The 8,310-nt window shown below is 39.9% G+C and overlaps 1 long non-coding RNA gene across 1 annotated transcript in view; it reads right to left on the bottom strand.

Moving 5' to 3' along the window:
- Nucleotides 1–3,608: 3,608 nt before the first annotated feature.
- The window catches only part of LOC118162028, an 86,088-nt gene continuing 81,386 nt past the window's right edge, over nucleotides 3,609–8,310 (bottom strand). Inside the window, exons 2-3 of the long non-coding RNA XR_004748260.1 lie at nucleotides 5,140–5,254; nucleotides 3,609–3,766 (exon numbers count right to left, since the gene is read on the bottom strand). This is a non-coding gene — a long non-coding RNA (uncharacterized LOC118162028). The remainder of the gene's footprint in view (nucleotides 3,767–5,139; nucleotides 5,255–8,310) is intronic.

Here is an 8,310-nt window from a genome sequence, read left to right as displayed (position 1 = left end):
CTCAGGTTGCATAGAAAATAATAAAAAGCCTTATTTTTCTCATCAGACTGTTTTCTTCCTGTTTCAGGAAGGAGAAAACACAACTTTAGGTCTCCAAGCAGCTACACTTTTCCTGCAAATATTAATGCATCTTCAGTGTTTCAAGAACCATTGAACAAGGAAGGATAACAAACAGAAAAAGAGAAATTGTGTCATCATTATTTTGCATGATGTTAGCAAACTGAAAAGCACAAAGGAGCTTGGTAGTTATGTAAAACTTTATGAATGTATGTATGCACTATACACAACTCACTCAACACAAGATGAATGTATTTATTGCACAATTAATTGCTTATGAGGAAACCTTTGAATCATATCATAAAATAGAATCCTAAAATGGCTTGGGTTGAAAGGGACTTTAAAGATCACTCTGTTCCAACCACTCTGCCATGGGCAAGGATGCCACCCACTAGATCAGGTTGCCCAGGGCCTCATCCAACTTGGTCCTGAACAGCTCCAGGACTGGAGCATCCACAGCTTCTCTGGGCAACCTGTGCCAGTGCCTCACTGCCCTCTGAGTGAAGAATTTCCTCCTAACATCTAATCTAAATCTTCCCCTTGTCCTGTCATTATCTGACCAAGCAAAAAGTTGTTTTCCATCTTTTTTATAAGTCCTTCTTAAGTACTGAAAGTCTGCAATGAGATCTCACCAGAACTTTCTCTCCAGTCTGAACAGCCCCAGCTCTCCTCAGCCTTTCTTCATCGGAAAGGTGCTCCAGCCCTCAGAGCATCCCTGTGGCCCTACTCTGGACCCATTATAAGAGATACACGTCCTTCTTGTGCTGGGGGCCCCAGACCTGGATGCAGTACTCCAAGTGGAGTACTCACAAGGGCAGAGTAGAGGGGGAAAATCACTTCCCTTGACCTGCTGGCCACTCCTCTTTTAATACAGACCAGGATGCATTTGGCCTTATGGTCTACACCATATGCTGCTAGCTCATGTCGAGCTTTTTGTCCACCAGAATCCCCAGGTCCTTCCCTGCAGGGCCACTTTCAGTGAGTTCTTCTCCCAGTCTGTATTCATGTTTGGGATTGCCCCAACCCAGGTGGAGCACTTTGCACTTGGTGCAAGGTTCATGGCTCATTAGGTTCATGTTCACTTTTCTAGCTTGTCCAGGTCCCTTTGGATGTCATCCCTTCCTTCTGTTGTATCAACCGCACCACTCAGCTTGGTTTCTTCTGCAAATTTGCTGAGGGTGCATTCAACCCACTGTCCATATAATTGATAAAGATATTAAACAGCACTATATGGGTGTAGCCTTCAGCCAATTCCTTATCCGCTGAATGGTCCACCCCTTAAATCCATATCCCTCCAATCTGGAGATCAGGATGTCATGTGGAACTGTGTCAAAGGCCTTACAGAAGTCCAGGTAGACATCAGTCTGTTTCCATTGTTGACTGATGCAATTAGTCCATCACAGAAGGCCACCAGATTAGTCAGGAACAATTTGGCCTTGGTGAAGTCATGCTGGCTGTCTCGGATCACCTCTTTGTGCCTTTACATTGCTTCTCAGATCACCTCATGTGCCTTGACATTGCTTCCAGGAGGAGCTTTTCCAAGATCTTGCCAGGTGCAGAGGTGAGGCTCACTGATCTTCCTTACATCTTCCTTTATACCCTTTTTAAAAATGGAAATGATGTTTCCCTTTCTCCAGTCACCTGGGACTTCACCTGACTGCCAGGACTTTTCAAATGTGACGGAAAGAGGCTTGGAAGCTACATCAGTGAGTTCCTTCAGCACCCTGGGATGCATGGCATAAGGCCCAAGGGCTTGCACTTGTTCAGTTTCACCAGGTGGTCTCAAACCTTCTCTTCACTTACAGTAGGAGGGGCTTTGCTCCCCCAAACCTCACCTAGAGTTTCAGGAAAATGAGAGACGTAGGAAGACTAACTGGCAGTGAAGACTGAGGCAAAGATGTTGCTGAGTACCTCAGCCTCCTCCATGTCAGTTTGACCAGCAGATCCTTGCTCAGCCATGCTGGTTTACTGCCCTCCCTGCTAGTTTTCTTAAACAGGGAGATGGAGAATTCTTGTGCTCTAATGAAAACATCCTTAAAGCATTGCCAGCTCTGTTCAGTTCCTTTGTCTGTAAAGACAGTGTTCCAGGGGATCTCATCCACTCAGTCTTTGAATGGCTTGAAGCTTGCTCTTCAGAATTTCTGGGTCCTGCCTCTGCTTTTCACCAGGCCCATATTTCTTGAGATCACAAACTCAACCAGGGTGTGGTCAATGCAGCCCAGAATGCCTACAAGCTTAACCTCTTTAATGAGTTTATCTGCCCTGGTGAGCACCAGGTCCAGTAACGCTTCTCCTCTGCTTGATTTGTCTAATATTTGGACCAGGAAGTTATCCTCAACTCACTCTAGGAATCTCCTGGGTTTCTTACAGCTTGCTGGGTAGCTTTTCCAGCAGACATCCAGGTGGTTGAAGTCCTCCATCAGGATGAGAACATGTGAGCGTGACACTTCTTGTAGTTAAAGCAAGAAGCTTAAGTACTTAAAGCAACAGATTCCCCTTGATTAGGCGGCCTGTAGTAGACCATGACCACAAGGTGTCCTTTATTGGTCTGGTCCTTAACTTTTACGCAAAGGCTCTCAACCTGTCGATGGCTGTTTCTCAGAGGGAGCTCTTCACAATCAATCTATTCCCTAACATTTAAGGCAATATCCCTGCCCCGACTTCACTGTCTATCTCTTCTGAAAAGCCTGTAGTCCTCTATTCCAGTTGTGTGATTCACCCAACCACATTTTGATGATAGAAGTCAGGTCATATTTTTCTAATTGCACCATTGTGTATGAGTAAAGTTAAGCAAATATTTCCAGATTAATATATATGTACCATGACTCTCAAGACTTTATTTTCTTCTTGTAAACTCCTTCCTCATTTACTATACAGCTTCCCAGTTTTGGAAAGAGTAATGTGGGCACTCAGAAAACTCTCTCTCCTGCACAACCTATGGCTATAAGGATTTTATAAGGGGAAATCCTAGCCAAAGTGAAAAGTTTGATGTTGATACTAAATAATTCAACATAGTAAAAATTAAATCCAACTGAGAGGAGTTACAAAGGTTGCTAGGTTATTGGGTAGTTGAGCAATACAATGAGAATGATATTCATTTAGGACAAACATAAAGCATTACACATGGGGAAAATAATTCTAACCACACATAATTAACAATCTGGATTAGCTGCTGACCTTCAGAGAAAAAAAAAAAAAAAATGTAGACTAACTGTAGCAGCTGAAAATATCAGATCAGAACTAAATAATGAAAAGAAAAAAAAACTGTCAAAGATGGAGAAAAACAGTAAGAGAAAAAAAGAATGAAGAATAGAAAACATGACTGTGACACTGTGAATTGGTGATGTACCCTCATCTTGAATGCTTTGTGTACTTTCCTATCCCATCTCAGGAAAGGCTGTTACATAAGTAGAAAAGTTAGGAGCAGAGTTGCAAAGCCAGACAAATACGTGGCGAGAGATTACATAAAGTAAGATTCTTCAGCCTTAAAAAATATAACTGTAGGAGACTCTGACAGATGTATAGTATATCACCAGTAGGATGAAGAACAGAAACAGAGAATTACATTACTTCTCATGATACAAAACCAAGAGTCATCACTCTTAGTGACGAAATTAGCAGGTGGAAGTGTCAAAGTAAAAGAAAAAATATATATATAAAAAAATGCTTTCTGCAAACAGAACATGGTTCAAGTATAGCATTCATTTCCCTGGAAGACAGCAGAGGCCAAAAGTTTAGAGGGGCTCATAAAGCAGTTCAATAAATTCATCGGCTGGTATGTTTTGGTCCAGAAACTTCTAAGCCACAGACCACAGGAAAGTATGCTCCTATTAGTGCCTGTGGATCCAGGTCTTACACTGCCCAGATATCAGTAGTTCACTCTTGGAGGAAACAGATGGACCTCTGTTATAACCAACTTCAACCATGCATATGTTCTTGTCTTTTGACACTGCTGAGTTGCACTGAAAGAGGTGTATCAGATATTTTAGACTACTATTTCTTTACCATAGCCTGAGCTTATGGCTTTGTGTAAGAGAGAGGGATGTGAGGGGATGAGCACAGACCATCTGTTTTCCAGAGGGTCAGTTTGTGTGAGCTGTCAGCATTAGGAGACGTGAAGTTAGGGTGATCTCCACAAAGGAGACTGCAGGGGATTTAGTTATTTGACTCAAGCAAATCCATACAGATCTGTAGGTTTTCAAAAGTTAATTTCCTGGGGGCAAAGGAAGATAAGTTGCTGATACACACAGTTTTTATTGTATTTCATTCCCTGTTATAAAAAGTGCTCTAAAAGGACACTTAACCTGATTGAATTAAAATTTTCAGGAACATTTTTGAACAAAATATTTATTTATCCTGTCTTATCCCTCAGAAAACAAGGACAATATTCATTAAAGCTATTAAAACAGCTTTCCAAGAAAATTCAGGCTGAGATTGTCAGCCTGGAGAAGAGAAGGCTCTGCAGAGACCTAATAGTGGTTTTCCAATACCTAAAGATTGGGCTAAAAGAAAGCTGTAGAGATACTCTTTGTAAGCGAGTGTAGTGATAGGACAAGGATGGCTTTAAAATAAAATAATGGCTTTAAACCAAGTAATGGCTTTAAACTAAAAAGGATAGATTTAGATTAGATATTAGAAATAAAATATTTACTATGAGGGTGTTGAGGCACTTAGACAAGTTGTCCAGAGAAGCTGTGGATGCCCCATCCCTGGAGGTGTTCAAGGCCAGGTTGGAGGGGGCAAACTTGTGTAGTGGGAGGTGTTCCTTGCCATGGCAGGGGGGTTGGAACTGGATGGTCTTTAAGGTCCCTTCCAACCCAAGCCATCCTATCATTCTATGATTGTGCAGAATTTCACATTAAACACTTCCAAATATGGGAAAGTGATAAGCAGCGAAATATATTTTTGAAATAGGATATCAGAAGCAACTTGAAATTTCATTAGTATTATCAGTCCTACCTTTCAGTTTAGAATGAACAAAGTAATGTGGGATATTCTTTGCTAATAAAAATGGTTTAATTCAGATAGAAATAATATTTTTAAATAACCATGAATCACAAAACTAGATTCTTTTCAAGATACCTTTAATCTGAAGTTCGTATGGCTGTATCAGAAGAGTTCTTTCTGTGGAGAAGGCTGTAGCAACTTACACTTCTGACCCCTTGGTAAGAAGTCCAGTCCCAATTTTCCACTGAAACTGAATTTGAGCAAAATGCCAGATTATGAATTAGAAGGACTTATTCTTTGCAAATCACAAATGCTATTATGGAGGTGGTAACCTCCAGCAGAATAGCCAAGCTGACAGCTCGGGATGATAATTTCTTTAACTACTGCAACAAGATTTGCTCATCTGTCAAAGACCTTAGAGAAACCAAATAGCTGACTGACTGGGAGTAAGTCGCCTTTCACAGCACTACAGCATTTAGCTTCACCTGCTGAGGCCCAAGCTGCAAGCTATTTCCACTGTATAATACCATTCCCTGAAGCTATCAATTCTGAATGTCACATAAGCAGTGACAGCGTTAGAGCAAGGATATTTACCGCAGACTGGTTGAGGCTTGGTTCAGCAGTGGAGAAGTGGTACAGCCGTGGGCTGGCAGATAGTGAAGTGAGGGAAGGCGTTTGTTTCCTTTGCTGCTCAGTTCTTGAAGCCAGGAGACAGCTGCAGAGAGCAGGGAACACGTCTATTTATTTTTAATGCTGGCAGTGAAGATGCTTTATGAAAAAGCAAGGGGGGCTACTAGTAGAAGGAGGACTACTAGTATATGCAGAAGGAACTGTTTTTTTTTCTCCAGCACACAATCTTGCTCAGTGAATTTAGGGATTGCTAATATTAGCTTTATATGATAACTCAAATGAGTCAAACACAACAGAAGCAGTTTGCCTCTCCCATCTATCTCCAACTTCATCAACACTGTGAGTGGTTAAAAGTTGTGATCATTCAAATGTTGAATATTACTGCAGAATTTAACACTGGAATACCACTTATTCAATAACCATTTCTATACCTTATGCCTCACTGTGTTTTCTCAACCATGCTTGGAGCTCTAGGTCCACCTAGGTTTAGAAAAAAATCCAGGAAAAGGTCACATATTCATCAAAGACATGACCATACACCAAAGACCACCACACACTGACTGTTTTTCTAAATCATGATCATTTTATTTCATATTTTAGTTGCTGATAATTTATATATCTTAAAAAAAAAATGATTTTAAAGCTAATGATTTTGTATCCCTCTTCCCCTCCCCCCCAACATTATTTTTGTTCTAAAAATTAAATATATTAAAATAAATTAGAATATCCTGTTCTTATAAAAAGTCATTAGCAGTTTTTCTACATTTACATATACATAAAAGTGAGGAGAATTTACCCCATAACAGACTTACATTTCCTCAACTGTAAATCTGTGATAGAAGAACAAGTTAAAAAAAAATAATAATCTTTTGATAAGAGCACAATAAAATGTAGAAGTTTTTAATTGTAACAATACACTCAGGGCACAGAACTACTTAAGTGATTTCAAAGGAGGGCTACTAAGATAATCAGAGGACTGGAGCACGTGTCAAATTAGGACAGGCTGAAAGACCTGGGCCTGTTTAGCCTGGAAAAGAGAAGACTGAGGGGAGACCTCATTAATGCTTATAAATATCTGAGGGGAGTGTGTCGAGAGGATGGAGCGGTCTCTTTCATTTGTGCCTAGTGAGAGGATGAGAGGCAATGGGCATGAACTGAAGCACAGGATATTCTGGCTCAATATGAGGGGAAACTTTACTGTGAGGATGACAGAGCACTGGGACAGGTTGTCCAGAGAGGTTGTGGAGTCTCCTTCTCTGGAGATATTCAAAACCGGCCTGGATGTCATCCTGCACAATGTGCTCTAGGTGATCCTGTTTGGCAGGGTGGTTGGACTTGATCTTCAGAGGTCCCTTCCAACCTCAACCATTCTGTGATTCTGTGATTTGGCTGACAGATTTCATGTACAGCCATCTGTAAGAGCATGTGGTTTTGTCATGTGCCAATGCTCTCAGAACAAATACAAGTGACCAAATCTGATCTAGCAAAGTATCTTTAAGCATTATAGTAATGTTTTTATAAACATTACAGATGACAGTAACTTGAACTCAATAAGTTATCAGCTATCTTCTGCTCTACACCATACACCAAAAAAAAGAATAATTAAATAAAACAATAACTGTCAAAAGAATATTTTTACAGGTATATTGAGCAATAGCAAATATTAGACTTTGAGTCAATATATTCAAAGTCCAGACACAACTAAACTAAAATGACTTGTCCAAAATTCGAAGTATCTAATCAAATACAGTAGCAGCTCAAAAGTATAAATAGGTGGCAATTTTGTTTGTTTGTCAATGTTTAAAATTCTTCTTACTCATTCAAGTGTAAGAGATAAGAAATGCTTTCACCTGTACCTGGCTGAAGCAATCATTATAAACAATATAACAGAATGCCTGTGTGAGAAAATGGGCTGTAACTCCTGTATTCTCTGGCACTTTGAACCTGTAGACAAAGTATGTCCCTATATATTAAAGAGACTCGGTTACCCCAGTTTCTTTTTTCTTCTCAAGGTGCTGCATGCTGACAGGGGAAGAAGTTAAGGGGCAACATGCAGTCAAAGACTTAAAGATGTTAAATCAACATACACAAATTTGTTTTAGTACCAGTAAATGCAAATAATATTAAGTGTGTGAGTGATGAGGGGGAGAGTAATTAAACCTCCATACACTTTGTAGGAATTTACAGTAACTTCAATGATCTTATGTCACTGTAGCCAATTAAAGGAAGACCTTTGTTCACTATTCAATTTCAGATACAAAGCAAATACTATGCTAAGTATGTATAAGGAACAGAACAATCAACAGAGTGAAGAATGTAATAATGATTTTATATGCAACAAAAATGCAACCTTTCTATTACTCCTTGCTAGAATAATTTGCTAAATTTTCATTTAAAAAAAAAAAAAAAAAAAAAAAAAGTTCAGAGAAAAGTGATAAGAATAACTGGTTGTGAAAAAGCTCTTACTGAGTTTGAAAAGGCTAAGAAGGCTTTTGGAATATTTTAAAGCAAATTTCCTAACGCAAGAGGAACAGGATATTAAAAACAGGACGGAAGGAAGGACGGAAGGAAGGACGGAAGGACGGAAGGACGGACGAAAGGAAGGAAGGAAGGAAGGAAGGAAGGAAGGAAGGAAGGAAGGAAGGAAGGAAGGAAGGAAGGAAGGAAGGAAGGAAG

The sequence above is a fragment of the Oxyura jamaicensis genome, chromosome 2, assembly GCF_011077185.1.
Source record: "Oxyura jamaicensis isolate SHBP4307 breed ruddy duck chromosome 2, BPBGC_Ojam_1.0, whole genome shotgun sequence".
Taxonomy (NCBI): Eukaryota; Metazoa; Chordata; class Aves; order Anseriformes; family Anatidae; genus Oxyura; species Oxyura jamaicensis.
Note: the sequence above shows the minus strand (reverse complement) of the source record. Positions and strands in the feature narration are given on the sequence as shown.